A 19501-nucleotide genomic window follows, 5' to 3' on the forward strand; every position below is an offset into this window, starting at 1 on the left:
ATATAAGCTCTTTCTGCTCAAATGGGCCATCGAAGAAATTTATGGCATGAAGACTAAAGAATAAAGGAAGGGATTGCTTGTTAGAACACATCTCGAGGCGTTAAGTAATCGTCAATTTGGTAAGAAAGGGAAGTGCCGAGGGTAAAGGCTACAAAGGAAGACCAAGGCTTGCAGTTCAAATGGATGTAGGTTGAAATTGTTATGCCGAAATGAACTCTTGTACAGTGTAGGTTAGAGTGATGTATCAAGCCAGTCTTCGGACTCAAGACCACGTCAGCGACAGAGTGTGTCTACTTACCTCCAAAGAAGAGAACGCTAGATGATAACAACACAGGTACATTTGACAACACAGAAAATGGAAATGGGTAAAATCTGAACCTCCCATAACGCTCTGTAGGAGCCCATATTACAGGACGTACAGATTTTGTCATAAAAGTAAAGAACTGTTATAACTGTGAATGCAATAGAATGATTAACTCGTGTTTGACAGCACAAGGACGCTCCCCTTAGAACAGGCAAGGAAAGTGTGCCACGTCATATCTAATAAAGGCATATCATATAATGATGTGGAGTCAAGGCAGTATGAAGTATGTAAATGTCGATAGCTGCAGCATAACGAATTCGTACCTCAGTAGCGTAGTGGCGATATAGTCAGCACCTGACTGTTGCCACAGTTTGGTTCCTATTTGGCTTAGTGCAAATTTTTTGAGTTACTCTGTAATTTGTTTAATTTGTAGATTCAATGAACAATTAATAGAACAAACAGAGGTTGAAAATACCGCTTCAGTTGTAAGGTTCTTTTTAATTAGAACACGGCCGGTTTCGCTGGTCCTTGGGCCTGAGTACGAAGAGGGGCTCATCACTGAAAACAATTCTACTTCAGTCAAGAATTTTCAGGCCGAAGCCGTTTCTGGAGTTACCCCGAACAGCTGTGCGGCGTTTCCTTTTGTTTCTTTATTATATTTATTTATTTTTTTCAGAGCATTTTCTGACATTTATTCGCATTGTCTGTTTCGTCTCTACCTATACGTATGCAGTAGGGTTTAAGTCTTGTGCAAGAAGAGGCCAATCGAGAAGAAAAATATCTTCCTGTTCTGCAAACCACTCCTGCACCATCACTGTCATTTGTATAGGAGACTAATCCTTCTGGAAGCAGAGTACTTGCTCGTGATATAGATGTCGTACTGATGGGGTTATAATACTACTCGGACAATTGTATACTGAGCAGCATCAAGTCCACCAACTATCCCGCAAACTTTCCGAGTCCATGGGAACACAGCCAGACCCAAACTGCACGATGACTCCTGGATGTATTTTGGGTCGAAACGGTCATCATGCGGCCTGTATAACGAAATGGACCATCATTCTCTTAGGACAGTATCGATTCGTCGGAAAATATCACGTTCCGTGAGTCACGATTGACGCTGACCTCGGCAAACGGTGTTCGGTAGAGCACCGTGAAGCTTCTACTTGATGGTCACACGTTTGCTAGGTAGTCCGGCCTCCTCAAGCCGGCGCCGTGCCGTATCCACCGAACCAGGTAACGCAGTAGCATGTTTCACCTGTGTAGCTTTTAAAAATGATTTGCCTTGACCTGTTGACAAATTCATTATCCTGGACAGGTGTTGCTACACGCCCAAGTCCAGTTCTCACACAACTCCTGAATTCTTCAGGATATTGATAAAGTTTTGTCCATCGCCGCACAGTGTGCTCAGGAACTCCATACCGTGCCCCGGCTTCCGACGCCGCCAATTTCCCTTCGCCCCCAAGAGCAACAAAGCGGTCACGTATAAAGTGTTAACGATTAGGCCTGGCGCACGGATAAGATATTTACTAAGATGGTATCTGTTCTTTCGGACATGTCCGAAAGAACAGATACCATCTTAGTAAATATATAGTTAAGGCTCACCGGCCACTTGACCATCTTCTTCTTCTGTGCGAATGCACAAACAGTGCCCTAACTCTTACGGGAATCGGCAACGCGCCGCGAATAATGAGTATAATGGGCGGGGGCACTACGAATGTAGTGCGGGACAATACGTTGAGAATGTGGGTTTCGCGGGAGGCGTGCTAGAAATAAATCCCTGCAGTCGCGCTATCCTATGTGTCCTCGGTGGCTCAGATGGATAGAGTGTCTGCCATGTAAGCAGGAGATCCCGGGTTCGAGTCCCGGTCGGGGCACACATTTTCATCTGTCCCCGTTGACGTATGTCAACGCCTGTAAGCAGCTAAGGGTGTTCATTTCAGTGTAATCGCACGAATAATGTTTGTCTGAAAGCGATATCATGCAAGTATTTGGCTCTGCACGTGTACTGTCTTGGCTGTCATATCGGGTGAATATAATTAAAGTACAGCTACTCACGGATGACCAGTATGGGCTGTAATTATCGTACGACAGCAAAACGTCGTAGATATGCTAATGCATTAATGTGTACCCGATCTGCACTGGGAAAAAAGCATTAGTTCCAGTTGTGGCCCCCAGATGCAAATCGGGCGCTGTACACTATTCGTATCATCCACTCTGTTATTTGACAAGTCATGACCTGAGTGAAAAGTATGATTTTTCGAGAAGCCAGACAATGCGCTGTTAGTGAAACTGTTTCATGTGGGCAGCAGCAATTACAGTGTTACACCGAGAGAGTATGGGTTACTGAAAGATCCGAGGAGAGGCACGATCTCATTAAATGGTTTAAAGAAAATGATAACGAAATTCGAAAACACCGAAGACGAATGCGTCCTCTCCCGGGTAGTGATAGTGCTCGTGCAGTGTCACAAGAATTTTCCATCCCACGGGAAGATTTGCAGTCTATACTGGTACCCGTCCAAGATCCTGCCAGTGCACATGATCCACAGCAACTTTCTGAATTCGCTCTTTGGTTTCCAGCACGGATCAAAGCATGTAGCCTGGCAATATTCTATGGAATAACGAGACACATTTTGCACTACAGGGAGCAGTAAATACAAGCAAATCCGGATGTGGGGTACTGCTGCACCACGTGTTGTGCACGTGTTCTGCACGAAGAGCCATTGCACTCGCCTTATGTGACTGTGTGCTGTGGTTTCACATGCACCTTTATCCCCGATCCTTTCTTGTTTGAAGAGAATACACCCAGAGGGTCTGTCGGTTTAACTGCGACCTCTGCACCTTATCGCAACTTCATTCTAAGAATGTTATTCCTGCTTTGGAATAGGGTAACAGTGTGGAAATCACTGTTTTCATGTGAGACGGGCAACACCTCATGTCACTAGCCCAGTAAAACGATCTCCTTACTGCAACCTTCCACGAACGTGTTTTCCCAGAGGTTTTCCAGAGGTGTGGCCTGCAAGATCATCTGACCTGAATTCATGTAATTTTTGGCACCTATTTACCAGAGACATGTTCGGTCTCTAGCTGATCAGCACTCCAGCATACAGGAACACTTTAATCAGATTCCATCGGAACTGCTGCGAGCAACTGTTGATCACTTCGTTTTACGGATGCAGCATCTCGTCGACGTCTCCGGTGCTCATATTGAACAAACTGTATAAGTGGCAGTTAACAATAAAATCAGCATTATGCCTTTCTCACTTGTTTAACCTTTTCTGCCTAAGTTCCATTCCTAATCCATTACATATGGAGACATTTCTATACGTCTTTCTTACATTCACAGCGCCAGATTTGCACCCTGTGACCAAAACTCGAACTAATTTTCTTCCAGGGTAAATCAGTTCCACATTAACGCACTACAATATCTTACAAGTTTCGCTACCCAACGATAATCACAGATGACGCTGGACCTCTTCTAGTCGCTGCTCTTTAACTGTAACCAGGAGCTCATTCTTCGCCAAAAGTGACTCATCGATTTATAGCCAAAACCCCGTCGCTTCTTCCGTGGGAAATTTACTGCACACCATTTAAATGTGTTTCAAGTAATACAATGGAGGGCTTCATAGACAGCAACTTGTTGAACCAGAAAAATGTGTTTCTTATGGCGAAATAAAGAAGAACAGAACTTCGAATTTATTTGAACGTGAGACACTTTACACATGAAGTATGCACGTTGTTTATTCAGCTATATTGACCGTTTACGAACTTGTAATATGCACTATGTCTGTAGATAATACCAGAAAATTCTGTTTGCAGAAAATTTTTTGTTCAAAAAATGGCTCCAAGCACTATGGGACTTAACAGCTGAGGTCATCAGCCCCCTAGACTTAGAACTACTTAAACCTAACTAACCTAAGGACATCACACACATCCATGCCCGAAACAGGATTGGAACCTGCGGGCGTAGCAGCAGCGCGGTTCCGGATTGAAGCGCCTAGAACCGCTTGGCCACAATGGCTTGCAAATTTTTTGTGCCTTCTTGGAACTTGAAGTAATATTTCCTCGTTCTCCTGTTCTCAGGGTAAACAGAGAAATATAGCATGTTGCATATCAATTTGTTCAATGCTGTAGTAGACTTTTAGCTCTGGGTGCGGTCAGTTTTTGTGCTGTCAGGTGTACAAACATGAACCTCGTGCAGTTAGTGAGTGTTGTGAATAGCTGTATTATGTGAGTTGGAGGAACGGGGATGTTGTCTATCAGCCACGACTGAGGAATTGTCTCTTGTAAGATGAGCCACTTCTGCGGTGCTGCAGCTCTGACATTCCTGAGCATTCACTGCGAAATCTCCGTAGTTAAGACCGTCCGGAAATGCTCCGTATTCTTCTCAGGTACCTGCAGAATCTCATTACCACCGATAAAGGCTATTAAACGGCCTTGTTAACGACGGATGAACCTGAACAGTGGCCTTGGAAATGTTGTGATGAATGTTCGCTTAGGTAGATCTTTGAATGGTAAAAACTCTTCCATAATGTGCAGGATAAGTACTATCTTCTTCGTATTCCTGTGCTTATCAGCAGCACTCCTGCTCCTTTACACCATCACTTAAGCATCGTATTCTGTTGCCCGTCTCCGATTTCCACTCCCAGGAGCAATTCCTAAACGACTTTTAGTTCACATAGTTCCTTTGCAAGTAATGAAGGAAGTGATCTACAACCTATCTGTCCCCATACACACTTTATGCAGCTCTCTAACAACCGCTTCTCTGACCATCTGGTATTACATCATGACATAAGCCAAGTGTAACCGCGCAGCGTTCTTAGCCCTCCCGTTTGAGCCTGTCTTCAGGGATTGTGTCCAGTGTCTGATATTGCTTTGGACTAAAGATGGCTGTGGTTATCATCACTACAGATTTACGGATACTCAGTTAAAGCTTAACATTTCTCATTATATGAAAACCTGTTCTCCACGGTGGGCGACTAATAACTTATGATTATGAACTTTTTGGCTGGCTGTTACCATCTTTTTCGAGAGTCTTATAAACTCTCTCTGACGATTTTTGGCTATCAACGACTGTTTTGTTTCTGGCTATCTTCAGTCTGACGTAATCTCCATTTGCAGCAGCATTAGGATATTCAATATGCTAGCAAAGTTACTTGGTCCTTGTTTGACCAGATACATTTTCATTTATTCCTTCCTTCTTCACTTCAAAGCATAAACTTTTTATTACCAAATGGCTTTTCGGAATGTCCTTAGAGTTTCTTACAAGTTTTGCTACGCAGTTTTCAAGTTTCAGTATGTTTCCTCAGCTATCATCCTTGCACAACGACCAACAGCAGTGTTGTTGATTCCATTCTGTAACATCAGGGGAGAATATACAGGACTCCACGGGTGTTTGATCAGATATCTTGCCAAACACAATTTCCGTCATATGTCTCTGTTGCGCACAAGTACGTGGATATGTATCGTCAAATTGACTTTGAAAAGCAGGTTAGCGTCATTTTTGTGTGATCGGCCGAGAAGTCAATGAAAAACTGTTTACTATCTCCTAAAGACGGTAGAAGCATACCTCTGTTGGAAGAATCTATACAGATGTTTACTTCAGTACTGACTGTTGCTTTCGTATTCAGCTGAGATGCCTCAGAGAGATGTTTATGCCTCACTGTTTCTAATTGCCACCATTGGCTCTTTATTGTCAATCAACTCTCAAGCCTGAAGTCACTTTTGCTCTTAGCGTCCTGTATACAACTATTCCAACTAGCTCAAATCTATTTTTTGTTTACATAATGGCCGGCCGCTGTGGTCGAGCGGTTCTAGGCGCTTCAGTCTGGAACCGCGCGACCGCTACGGTCGCAGGTTTGAATCCTCCCTCGGGCATGGATGTGTGTGATGTCCTTAGGTTAGTTAGGTTTAAAAAGTTCTAAGTTCTAGGGGACTGATGACCTCAAATGTTAAGTCCCATAGTTCTCAGGGACATTTGAGCCATTTTTGTTTACATAATATTATTAGATGTAGCCGATTCCTGAATAACACGCGATCTGCAAATTATTATTAGCGAAGTCAAGCAAGCAGGCGACGTTAGAGAATTTATCTAACATCAAAATAAAGGCATCAATTAATGAACAGAACAACTTGAATGTTGTCAAAACCGTATCCATCTGGTTAATGCACAATAAATATCTGTAAGCAGTGACCGATATCAGCGACTGAAACAAATTTTCCATTCAATACCGTATTTCATGTACATGACTGGGATACAAAATACCAGATTATGAGAGGTGCAGTTTTTGAAGAACCCATTTACTTGCGGACTCTTTTTGTTCGCACACGAGCGTGTCATTGCTGCTAAATTCCATATGACCACCATCCAGTTGACGGAGATGCCATTTTACTAGATGTGTGCCTACTTTTCTTCATCGTAATATTCGTACTACTAAATGTGGTTCTCAAATCTGTCATTTTCTTTGTCGACATTATGGGGCTACAAATGGTTCTGAGAACTATGGGAAATAACTGCTGTGGTTATCAGTCCCCTAGAACTTAGAACTACTTAAACCTAACTAACCTAAGGACATCACGCACATCTATGCCCGATGCAGGAATCGAACCTGCGACCGTAGCGGTCACGTGGTTTCAGACTGTAGCGCCTAGAACCGCTCGTTTTGACGCTAGTACTAAGCCTTAATGGAGGATCCCTAATAGTTTAAGACTGCGAACACCTTAAATAATCTAAGGAAGGTGCTGTTTCGGTACAGGCAAGTTGAGTAGATCATCATTCATTTACACACTTTTTTTTCCTGTCGTGTTCTAAACGCCGCAGTTGGTTTTCCGCAGATCACTGAAATACATTTGGTGTTCAACATCGCTACCTAGCGGCCCACGAACTGTATTACATGGGTTGTCTAAAGGACTCTCCTCACCGGTTTATAATGCAATTTACTTACTAGCAGATTCAGGTACGACTGCGAATTCCGCTGGGATAACCGTGCATGTTACAACGCCGCTTCCGGGATGGGGAGGTGCGCTGGCTCTAGAGCGAATCCTCGCAGCAGACTGACGTTAAGGACCGCCGTGTCGGTCAGCGTCAGTGTGATTTTTAAGCTGTTCTCATATTCCATTAGGCGAATCCCGGCCTGGTACCGGAGTCGCTCCTCAGTTACACGATTCGCAAACATTCAGAGGGCTAAGGGGGTGGCGTCAGGGAGGGCATCCGTCAACCTCTTAAGCTGCTGCTGCTGTGGTCTTCAGTCCGGAGACTCGTTTGATGCAGCTCTCCATGCTTCTCTATCCTGTGCAAGCTTCATCTCCCAGTACCTACTGCAACCTAAATCCTTCTGTATCTGTTTAGTGTATGCATCTCTTGGTCTTCCTCTACGAGTTTTACCCTCCACGCTGCCCTCCAATACTAAATTGGTTATCCCTTGATGCCTCAGAACGTCTCCTACCAACCGATCCCTTCATCTAGTCAAGTTGTGCCACAAACTTCTCTTCTCCCCAATCCTATTCAATAACTCCTCATTAGTTATATGATCTACCCATCTAATCTTCAGCATTTTTCTGTAGCACCACATTTCGAATGCTTCTATTCTCTTCTTGTCCAAACTAGTTATCGTCCATGTTTCACTTCCATACATGGCTACACTCCATACAAATACTTTCAGAAACGACTTCCTAACACTTAAATCTATACTCGATGTTAAGAAATTTCTCTTCTTCAGAAACGCTTTCCTTTCCATGGCCAGTCTACATTTTATATCCTCTCTACTTCGACCATCTTCAGTTATTTTGCTCCCCAAATAGCAAAACTCCTTTACTACTTTAAGAGCCTCATCTCCTAATCTAATTCTCTCAGCATCACCCGATTTAATTCGACTACATTCCGTTTCGCTTTTGTTGATGTTCACCTTATATCCTCCTTTCAAGACACTATCCATTCCGTTCAACCGCTCTTCTAAGTCCTTTGCTGTCTCTGACAGAATTACAATGTCATCGGCGAACCTCAAAGTTTTTATTTCTTCTCCATGGATTTTAATAACTACTCCGAATTTTTCTTTTGTTTCCAACCCTGCTTGCTCAATATACAGATTGAATAACATCGGGGAGAGGCTACAACGCTGTCTCACTCTCTTCCCAACCACTGCTTCCCTTTCATGTCCCTCGACTCTTATAATTGCCATCTGGTTTCTGTACAAATTGTAAATAGCCGTTCGCAACCTGTATTTTACCCCTGCCACCTTCAGAATTTGAAAGAGAGTATTCCAGTCAACATTGTAGAAAGCTTTCTCTAATTCTACAAATGCTAGAAACGTAGGTTTGCCTTTCCTTAATCTAGCTCCTAAGATAAGTCGTAGGGTCAGTATTGCCTCACGTGTTCCAATATTTCTACGGAATCCAAACTTCCCCGAGATCGGCTTCTACTAGTTTTTCCATTCGTCTGTAAAGAATTCGCGTTAGTATTTTGCATCCATGACTTATTAAACTGATTGTTCGGTAATTTTCACATCTGTCAGCACTTGCTTTTTTTGGGATTGGAATTATTATATTCTTCTTGAAGTCTGGGGGTATTTCGCCTTCCTCATACATCTTGCTCACCAGATGGTAAAGTTTTGTCAGGACTGGCTCTCCCAAGGCCGTCAGTAGTTCTATTGGTATGTTGTCCACTCCCGGGGCCTTGTTTCGTCTCAGGTCTTTCAGTGCTCTGTCAAACTCTTCACGCAGTATCATATCTCCCATTTCATCTTCATCTACATCCTCTTCCATTTCCATTATATTGTCCTCAAGTACATCACCCTTGTATAGACCCTCTATATACTTCTTCCACCTTTCTGCTTTCCCTTATTTGCTTAGAACTGGGTTTCCATCTGAGCGCTTGATGTCCATACAAGTGGTTCTCTTTTCTCCAAAGGTCTCTTTAATTTTCCTGTAGGCAGTATCTATCTTACCCCTAGTGAGATAAGCCTCTACATCCTTACATTTGTCCTCTAGCCATCCCTGCTTAGCCATTTTGTACTCCACGTCGATCTCATTTTTGAGACGTTTGTATTCCTTTTTGCCTGCTCCATTTACTGCGTTTTTATATTTTCTCCTTTCATCAATTAAATTCAATATTTCTTCTGTTTCCCAAGGATTTCTACTAGCCCTCGTCTTTTTACCTACTTGATCGCCTGCTGCCTTCACTACTTCATCCCTCAGATCTACCCATTCTTCTTCTACTGTATTTCTTTCCCCCATTCCTGTCAATTGCTCCCTTATGCTCTCCGTGAAACTCTGTACAACCTCTGGTTTAGTCAGTTTATCCAGGTCCCATCTTCTTAAATTCCCACCTTTTTGCAGTTTCTTGAGTTTTAATCTACATTTCATAACCAATAGGTTGTGGTCAGAGTCCACATCTGCCCCTGGAAATGTCTTACAATTTAAAACCTGGTTCCTAAATCTCTGTCTTACCATCATATAATCTATCTGAAACCTGTCAGTATCTCCAGGCTTCTTCCATGTATATAACCTTGTTTTATTATTCTTGAACCAAGTGTTAGCTATGATTAAGTTGTGCTCTGTGCAAAATTCTACCAGGCGGCTTCCTCTTTCATTTCTTAGCCCCAATCCATGTGCATCTACTACGTTTCCTTCTCTCTCTTTTCCTACTACCGAATTCCAGTCACCCATGACTATTAAATTTTCGTCGCCCTTCACTATCTGAATAATTTCTTTTATCTCATGATACATTTCTTCAATTTCTTCATCATCTGCAGAGCTAGTTGGCACATAAACGTGTACTATTGTAGTAGGCGTAGGCTTCGTGTCTATCTTGGCCACAATAAGGGGTTCACTATGCTGTTTGTAGTAGCTTACCTGCACTCCTATTTTTTTATTCATTATTAAACCGACTGCTGCATTACCCCTATTTGATTTTGTGTTTACAGCCCTGTATTCGCCTGACCAAAAGTCTTGTTCCTCCTGCCACCAAACTTCACTAATTCCTACTGTATCTAACTTGAGCCTATCCATTTCTCTTTTTAAATTTTCTAACCTACCTACTCGATTAAGGGATCTGACATTCCACGCTCCGACCCGTAGAACGCGTTTTCTTTCTGCTGATAACAACGTCCTCCTGAGTAGTCCCCACCCAGAGATGCGAATGGGGGACTATTTTACCTCCGGAACATTTTACCCAAGAGGACACCATCATCATTTAACCATACAGTAAAGCTGCATGCCCTCGGGAAAATTACGGCTGTAGTTTCCCCTTGCTTTCAGCCGTTCGCAGTACCAGCACAGCAAAGCCGTTTTGGTTAGTGTTACAAGGCCATATCAGTCAATCATCCAGACTGTTGCCCCTGCAACTACTGAAAAGGCTGCTGCCCCTCTTCAGGAACCACCCGTTTGTCTGGCCTTTCAACAGATACCCCTCAGTTGCGGTTGCACCTACGGTACGGCTATCTGTATCGCTGAGGCACGCAAGCGTCCCCGTCAACGGCAAGGTCCATGGTTCTTGGGGGCTCTTAAGCTAACTATGCCAAATCCATTCATAACCATGTCCACCCTACGGCGAAGTGCGACAAAGGCACAAGAAAGAAGAAGAAGAAATTCAGGTACTATTGCGAGCTGTGAATAGCTGTTGCCAGCCATCTATGAATTACCCTTATATACGGAATTATACATATCAGACTGTAGAAGGATTATGAAATCTCTTAATGGGAAACAAACAGTTTATAAAAAAAGGCAGTCTGACTCAGAAGACGTCGCGGTTTATCTGTATTATTGCCTGGAGAGAATTTGGCCAATTGTGAACAACCTTAATGGAACGCAGAAACTCTTTCGTAGAGAAGCGGCACATCGCACAATGGCCATTTTCTAAAACGAAAACGACATGTCTCTTGAACTATACTACAGTGCAATCACTTACCTTGAAAAATAAGAGTAAATTAACGAATATTCAAGAAGAAGCTTTTTCTAAAAATATACTTCCTTTGTTTCTTTTTCAAACCGTTTTTTCGGCTCATGCAAACAGGATGAGTTTCTAGTGTGTCTGTTGAGTCACACTGGATTACATACATTTTTATTAAACTCGATAATTTATGACGTTCTGGGCATCTCATCATGCCTACGAAGCTTCTTAACTGATCACGCATTATGAAAAACTACGTCTGATGTGTGTTCTAGTGCGTTCTCGCAAAACGATACATGTTGTTGGTGTTTGTTAGTGCACATAGCACGTAAAAAATCGTAAATGCTATCTACGAGTGAGCGACGCGAGAGCACCTGAGAAAGTGGCCTTGATTTTTACGTATCACCATAGTTCACCAAATTAGTATGTTGAGTTGTTTTCCCTGGGAAACGTACAAGGACGTCCTTTCATTCTGAGCATATAAACTTCTGTTCAATGAATGAAATGGTTACCAAGACAAAAACGGTTAACATCGAGACCACGAGAGGCAAGGTACAATATCAGTGTAACATGAGTGAATAAGAGAATCGACGGTGATATTGCTGAAGGAAATAACTCAGCATTCATTTAAAGTAATTGAATAAAACAAATGAATAACGATATCAAGGCGCATCCGTCCTACGTATCAGTATGTTTACTATTGCGGCGTCTTGTTTGGTGTGAATAGTTAAGATATTTGACTCGCGCAATGGATGAGTCATCCAAAAATTGCCTGCCCGATGCATTTCAAATGGCTTAATAATTGACCATAAAGACCCAAAGACTTGTTTTCCAAACTCTGTAGAGGTCGTCCCACAGTGCTAAACATTAGCGAAGAGTTAGGCTTACCTGCCGCGCCCATTTTGTTTGAGGTGCTAGTCTCATAGTACCGTGGCATAGACTCTGTGGAGTTTCGAAAGAGAGGGCAGGGACTGGCGACAAGTTACAGCTTTGACTCTGTTCGTGTGGCGTGTTCGAATGACACAGTTGTTGACGAGTTACCCACGAAAGGAAGAGATGCGGGTACGAGTTTCGCTGTGCCACAAAATTTTGACTTTTAACTTATATTTTAGAGAAGTGGTTGTCAACCTGGTACCTACCGTCCACTGTTGGGCGCTCCAGCTTTCATGGTGGGCCACAGGCGGTATGGATTTTAAAAACATTTTCGTTAGGTTTCCATAAAATCTGGACACAAAGCTTTGGAAGTAATTATTATTACATGCTTTAACTTTCTCTAACTCTGCATTATAAATTTTATAAAGTTACGTCTCTACTTCATAAATTCCCATTATTGTGGAACTGTTGGGCGGTTAGAAATGAAAATAGACATAGTAGGCTAATTCACATATCAGTAAATTAGTCTACTATGGCTATTTTCATTCACTGTTTTCATATGGCATCATATTTTGGGGCAATTCGCCATTAAGAGAGAAAGTATTGATTGCACAAAAGCGTTTAGTCAGATTAATAGCTGGAGCCCACCCAAGATCACCTTGCAGACATTTATTTAAGGAACTGTGTGTGATACTAGCAGAACGTGCCATACAGTTGGGAGTTAGCAGCAGAGTTCATGCAGTGTTACCTTCTACTTTGGCGGAAAGACCCCTCTCCTCTACCAGGTATGTGGGTCATTTTGGAAGCCACCTGGCCCCGCGCCATGGGGCTACAGACTACACAAATACTGTGCGGGAGCAAAGGCCGGCCTTATTTAGCCGAGGAATCTGCTCGCGGCACCGTTAATTCGAAACCGCGCACGGTCAATTTCGCTGCCCTATTGCCGCTTCCATTGTAGAGGCCCCTCATTGAACGAACGGAGAGCTTCTCCAGGCAAAACGAAGGCATAGTCGTGCAGCGTGACGGTCCGCAGCGCGGCACAGTAACTCGGCTGCGAGCACACAAGTAGTGCAGTAGCGGGCTTCAGCTCCGTGTGTCACCCACACCGCGGAAAGCCGCTGCTAGCGCACGGGGACTGCGCTGCCAGGGTCGTTACACCAGACAGCCATCTAACGGGGCAGCGCGCTCGCCAATCTCCTTCTCACAAGGGAACCTCAACAACTTGACCTCGTATTTTACGCAGACAAAAACACTTGCAAGGTTTCAGCCCCAGTAACGGACCCCACTCGAAAATTTGGTCCTAATTCTAACAGCGCATATTTATTAAATTCTGAATGTACAGGTTTAAACTTCACTGCCACCGGCTGTTTGTCACTCGCTCCGTCTCAATATAGCCGCCTAATGCACGAACACGAAGTACAGTACAGCCAAGTGATAACCAGAGCCCTCCTATTTGCGGGATGTTCAAGACGGGAGAAGACAAGGGGGAGAGGGACACATTCGGCCAGAGTGTTCTTTGAAATCTTGTCCCAGAAAACGGTATTCTACGCCGAAAACAGGTAAGTAGTATGAATATATAATGTCAGCCTCACGCTCATATACATGTAATATCATTCCAAACGTCTCTTATTGATATTCTGCAACTATATTCAGTCTCAAAATCAAAATGATTGAACCTAAGTAACTGAGGAATTACACTGAAGCATCAAAGAACTGGTACAGGCATGCGTATTCAGGCAGAATACTGCGCTGTGGTCGGCAACGCCTGCCTATATGAGACAACGAGTGTCTGGTGCAGATCTTAGATCTGTTAGTGCTGCCACAATGGCAGGTCATCAACAGTTAACTGAGTTTGAACGTGGTATTATACTCCGCGCACGGGCGATGGGACACAACAAATCCGACGTAGTGATGAAGTGGGGATTTTCCCTTACGACCAATTCACGAGTGAACCATGAATATCAGGAATCCGGTAAAACATCAAATCTCCGATTTCGCTGCGGCCGGAAAAAGATCCTGCAAGCAAGGGACCAACGACGACTGAAGAGAATCGTTCACCGTGACAGGAATGCAACCCTTCCGCAAACTGCTGCAGATTTCAGTGCTGGGTCATGGGCAAGTGTCAGTGTGCGAACCACTCAACGAAACATCATCGAAATGGGCTTTCAGAGCCAAAGGCCCATTCGTGTACCCTTGATGGCTGCACGACACAAAGCTTTACGTCTCGCCTGGGCCCATCAACACCGACAATGGGCTGTTGATAACTGGAAACATGTTGCCTCGTCGGACGAGTCTCGTTTCTAATTGTATCGGGCGGATGGACGTGTACGGGTATGGAGATAACCTCATGAATCCATGGACCCGGCATGTCACTAGGGGACTGTTCAAGCAGGTTGGACTCTCTAATGGTGTGGGACGTTTGCAGATGGAGTGATAAGGTACCCCTGATACGTCTAGATACGTTTCTGACAGGTGACAACGTATGTAAGCATGCTGTCTGATCATCTGCACCCACTCATGTCCATTGTGCATTTCGACAGACTTGGGAAATTCGATCAGGACAATGCGACATCCGGCAAGTCCAGAATTGCTACACTCTTCTGAGCTTAACCACTTCCACTGGCCACCGAACTCCCCTGACAACAACATTATTGAGCATATTTGGAATGTCTTGTGACGTGCTGTTCGGAAGAGATCTCCACCACCTCGTACTCTTACGGATTTATGGACAGCCCTGCAAGATTCATGGTGTCAATTCCCTCCAGCCCTACTAAAGACATTAGTCGAGTCCATGCCACGTCTTGTTGCGGCACTTCTGCGTGTTCGTGATATTAGGCAGATGTACCAGTTTCTTTGGCTCTTCAGTGTATTATGAAGCAAAGTTAAATATTTTCGTTTTGCAATGTAATCATGCCAATAACGTTGAAGAAAAGCGCATATCCTGCAACTATAGTTCACTGTGACAGCCTCTGCTTCAAAATCCAAAGGAAATAACGCACCACAGCTATGTTAATAATTATATAGCGACGCGCTATTTCTATAACGAAGCAGGCTTTGATTTCATTAACTTACACTTCATTGTTTGATCGCAACATAAAAGTGTTCAAAGCGAAAAAATCTCTGGCACCATCAGCGGGTTAGAAACTCGCACTTTGACACAGTGAACAAAGCACTATTGCTTATTGGTTCACTTAGATTATAAACACGAACCTCTTACCCACTCGCCTGTACAGTATTGCGCACTCGGGTAATGGGCAGCTGCAGTGAGATGGGGCGAACGACAACCGCTGCACGGGAATGTTTAAAACTGTGTACTGGCAGAATTGTGGTCCATATTTTCATGCGGAATCAATTGGTGGTACCTTGAGAGTATGTTTTCCTCTGCTTCAAATATAAGGTCAGGTTGGTAATGTTTTCTTGTCAGTCTCAAAATGAAGTATCCTTCCTTAACGTTCCGCAATTTGGGAAGCAAATTATGTTTCAGGAATAAATTGTGACTAACAGCTTCATCTGCTGTGTCATACCACTTCATTCACCACCTGCCTATCTACGTTACCATCTTCAGGATCCTTGATCTATGTTGAAAGAAACATTTCAAAGCAAGCTCAGTTAGGGGAAGATTAGGTAGCGCCGGATTGCGTATTGTATCGGACAAGAGCTGCTTCTAAACACTGCCGCTAGTGGAAGCACCTGTCGCACCAGTGCACTCTGAAAGATACGTCTTAGTACTAAGTTTACTCGTAAAAGCACAAATTCGTTATGAAGTTAAGTTACAGTTATGAGCGAAATGGGCATAATCTCAAATAAATCAGCTCTGTTTGTGCACAAATCCCATGGACTCATCCCTCACAAATGTGGCAATGAATCCATCGTTATTCGTAGGTTTCATTGATTGTACAGTATTATTTCCTGTTCATCGCTGAATTCTATCATCTAACGTATTTCTTGGAATTGAATAATACTCACTCTCCTCCCTGACTGTCATTTCAAGAAGTCTGACATTCTCTGCTGCTTACTTGACATTATTTTCATCCCATTTACGTCGTCATGTATCGATATTTGCCTATTTAAAAGAATCGGTAGAAATTTACTTTTCTGTGGTATCCGTTTAGTACGATACAACCCGAACGTATCGCTGTGGTAGTTTAACATTCCTATTGTTGGACTATACATTGTTATAATATAAAAAATTGGGAGACCAATGTTAACTGAATCTAAAGGCAGAATAAATGTGTAATATTGCTTGCTTGCAAAGGAAACTTAAGATTCCTAAGTTCACTTCACACACGGAAAAATTCATTAGGAACAGCTAACTTGTTGTCACTTCAAAAGGCGGTGTTATTTTGATGGAAAATCGCGTGAAAATTTTCCTCACCAAGAACCCACAGCTGATTCAGTTAAAATGAATATACTCTGGATGGACGAAATAGTTTATAGGAGAATGGTTGGATGTCGTTGTCCAACGGGCACAATATTTCGGCAAGCGCCCACGTTGCCCTCTTCGTCCTCGGCTTGTTCCCACGTACAAGTGCTGGCGCCACCCAAACTGCCCCCGAAGTCAGTTCGTCTTGGGAATATGTCTTTCCTCGTCTTAGTCAGACTAACTGCGGTTTCCCAGGCCTACTAAGGATTTAGCCGCTAACACGACTGATCGGCGATTCCCTTACTCGAAATCTCGACAGCGATGACACAGTCCGAGAAGTTAGATGTCTTTGTCTAAAACTCTTTGTCTAAAATTATCGGAACTACACGGAATAAATTACAACCACACTAATGTTCTGTAACTAGAAATTACTTGAATGGGAATTGGGGGTCCAAGTTTTGGAAAGCTGATACCTTATCCAAACGGCGTCTTATGGCAGTGGATGATATGTCAGCAAGTTGGAATCGCGTGGTCCTCCCGTGATCACAGAGATACGTTTTACTATTGTCTCCTTACTAATGGACACCTTATGTGAACGTGGTAAGAAACAGCTGTCCATATGCCAGTGAAAAATTTGATACGTGAAGTATTAGAATGGACAATACTACAACACTAGTACTATATGTGTATTAGAAACTATGATGAATAAAAGTAAGCAAATCGGAGTGTATTGCAATGTGATTATACCGGTACGGCAAGAGAAGGAAAGAACGTAAGAATTATCGTTGAAGGTGGGGTAATGGTTAACACCCTGGGCTCTCACTCGGGAGGAGTGGTTTTCAAACGGCAGTTCAACCATCCTGATTTGGGTTCTCTATGCTCTTTCTGCTGCTATTAAGGTGAACGCCATGAGGCTTCATTTGGAAAGAATCTTAGGCATGCCCAAGCTCCTGCACTGCCCATAAAGACCTCGACGTAGGAGGAACATGAAATCCTGATCTGTCTTCCATCCTTTGACAACTCATTCCACTTTTTAAGGTGAGACATTTAACATATTTTAGCGTAGTATTCCAGTAGTTCTCACAAGGGACGTCCATTTAATGTACGGCCGACTAGGCTGAACCTGTGGTGACGGTGCAGCCAGAGGAAAGTTTATGATAACTAACCAGCAAAAACATTTTAGAGCAATTTTCAAATTAAAAGGCTATAAAGCAATATTCTTTGTTTTTCGGTCCCTCTTTCCCACCTGGGAAAAAGGGACCTGGAGATATACAAGTCGTATAGGTTAATTACCGTCTCGTGCAACTGCAATTAAACTCTTATTACAACTAAGCGCGTTACGCTTTATTCTAAAGCATCTTCAGTGCACAGGTTTTTTGTTGTTTACTTCAGTCTTCCTGTTCTTCCACGTATATGTGTTGGGTTTTAGCACAAAGCACTTTCACTACGCTAAATATATTCACGTTTCTGTGTGGCGAAATGACAATGGTTGTTCTCAACACAGAAACGTGAATGTATTTAGTGTAGTGAAAGTGCTGTGTGCTAAAACCCAATACATAGACGCGGAAAAATAGGAAAAATGAACAACAAAAACCCTGACCACTGAAGATGGTTTACAATGAAGCGAAACGTGTTCGATCTTAGCAAGAATTCCATTATAGTTGCAATGGATAGTAACTAATCTATACAACTTGCCCACAAAGCAGTATTTAAGGTTTACTGTTTAATTTTATGGAACCCCATTATACAATTGTATGGGCATCAAAATCGTGACGTTAAAATCACCAAAGAAATTTAAATTATTAAGGTATTCATCGCGATTTGTTATCATTTGCTATGAACAACTACACAGAAGAGCCAAAGAAACTGGTACAACTGCCTAATATCGTGTAGGGCCGCGCGAGCAGAAGTTCCACAACACCACATGGCATAGTCTCGACTAATGTCTGAAGTACTGCTGGAGGGAATTGACACTATGAATCCTGCAGGGCTGTCCATAAATCCGTACGAGTAGAAGGGGTGGAGGTCTCTTCTGAACAGTACGTTGCAAGGAATCCCAGTTTTGCTCAATATGTTCATGTCTCTCTGTAGCAATTCTGGACGTGTGCGGTGTTCCAAGCCCGTCGGAATGCACAATAGACATGAATGGATGCAAGTCATCAGACAAGATGCTGATATACATTTCATCTGTCAGAGTCGTATCTAGACATATCGGGGCTCCCAATATCACTCCAACTGCACACGCCCCACACCATTACAGAGCTTCCACTAGCTTGAATAGTTCCCCGCTGACGTGCAGGGTGCATGGATTCATGAGGCTGTCTCTGTACCCGTATATGCCCATCGGCTCGATACAATATGAAACGAGACTCCTCCGACCACGCAACGTTTCCAGTCATCAACAGTCCAATGTGGGTGTTGACGGGTCCAGGCGAAGCGTAAAGCTTTGTGTTGTGTAGTCATCAAGGGTACACCAGTAGACCTTCAGCTCTGAAACCACATATCTATGATGTTCCGTTGAATATTTCGCGCGCTGACACTTCTTTATAGCCCAGCGCTGAAATCTGCAGCCATTTGCGGAAGAGCTGCACTTCTGTCACGTCGAACGATTCTCTTCAGTCGTCGTTGCTCCCATTCTTGCAGGATCTTTTTCCGGCCGCAGCGGTGTCGGAGGTTTAATGTTTTGAACCTTCCTGGCAGATTAAAACTGTGTGCCCGACCGAGACTCGAACTCGGGACCTTTGCCTTTCGAGGGCAAGTGCTCTACCAACTGAGCTACCGAAGCACGACTCAGGCCCGGTACTCACAGCTTTACTTCTGCCAGTACCTCGTCTCCTACCTTCCAAACTTTACAGAAGCTCTCCTGCGAACCTTGCAGAACTAGCACTCCCCAGGCTGTGGCTAAGCCATGTCTCTGCAATATCCTTTCTTTCTGGAGTGCTAGTTATGCAAGGTTCGCAGGAGAGCTTCTGTAAAGTTTGGAAGGTAGGAGACGAGGTACTGGCAGAAGTAAAGCTGTGAGTACCGGGCCTGAGTCGTGCTTCGGTAGCTCAGTTGGTAGAGCACTTTCCCGTGA

The 19501-nt window shown here is 43.4% G+C and overlaps 2 non-coding genes across 2 annotated transcripts; one reads left to right on the forward strand and one right to left on the reverse strand.

Moving 5' to 3' along the window:
• The first annotated feature begins 2107 nt into the window (after positions 1–2107).
• Positions 2108–2181, forward strand: Trnat-ugu (transfer RNA threonine (anticodon UGU)). The gene has a single exon. It is a non-coding gene; the product is annotated as a tRNA-Thr (tRNA).
• A 16955-nt stretch (positions 2182–19136) lies between these two features.
• Positions 19137–19211, reverse strand: Trnas-cga (transfer RNA serine (anticodon CGA)). Its single transcript has one exon. It is a non-coding gene; the product is annotated as a tRNA-Ser (tRNA).
• Positions 19212–19501: the final 290 nt, after the last annotated feature.

This window comes from Schistocerca serialis, chromosome 9, assembly GCF_023864345.2.
Source record: "Schistocerca serialis cubense isolate TAMUIC-IGC-003099 chromosome 9, iqSchSeri2.2, whole genome shotgun sequence".
Taxonomy (NCBI): Eukaryota; Metazoa; Arthropoda; class Insecta; order Orthoptera; family Acrididae; genus Schistocerca; species Schistocerca serialis.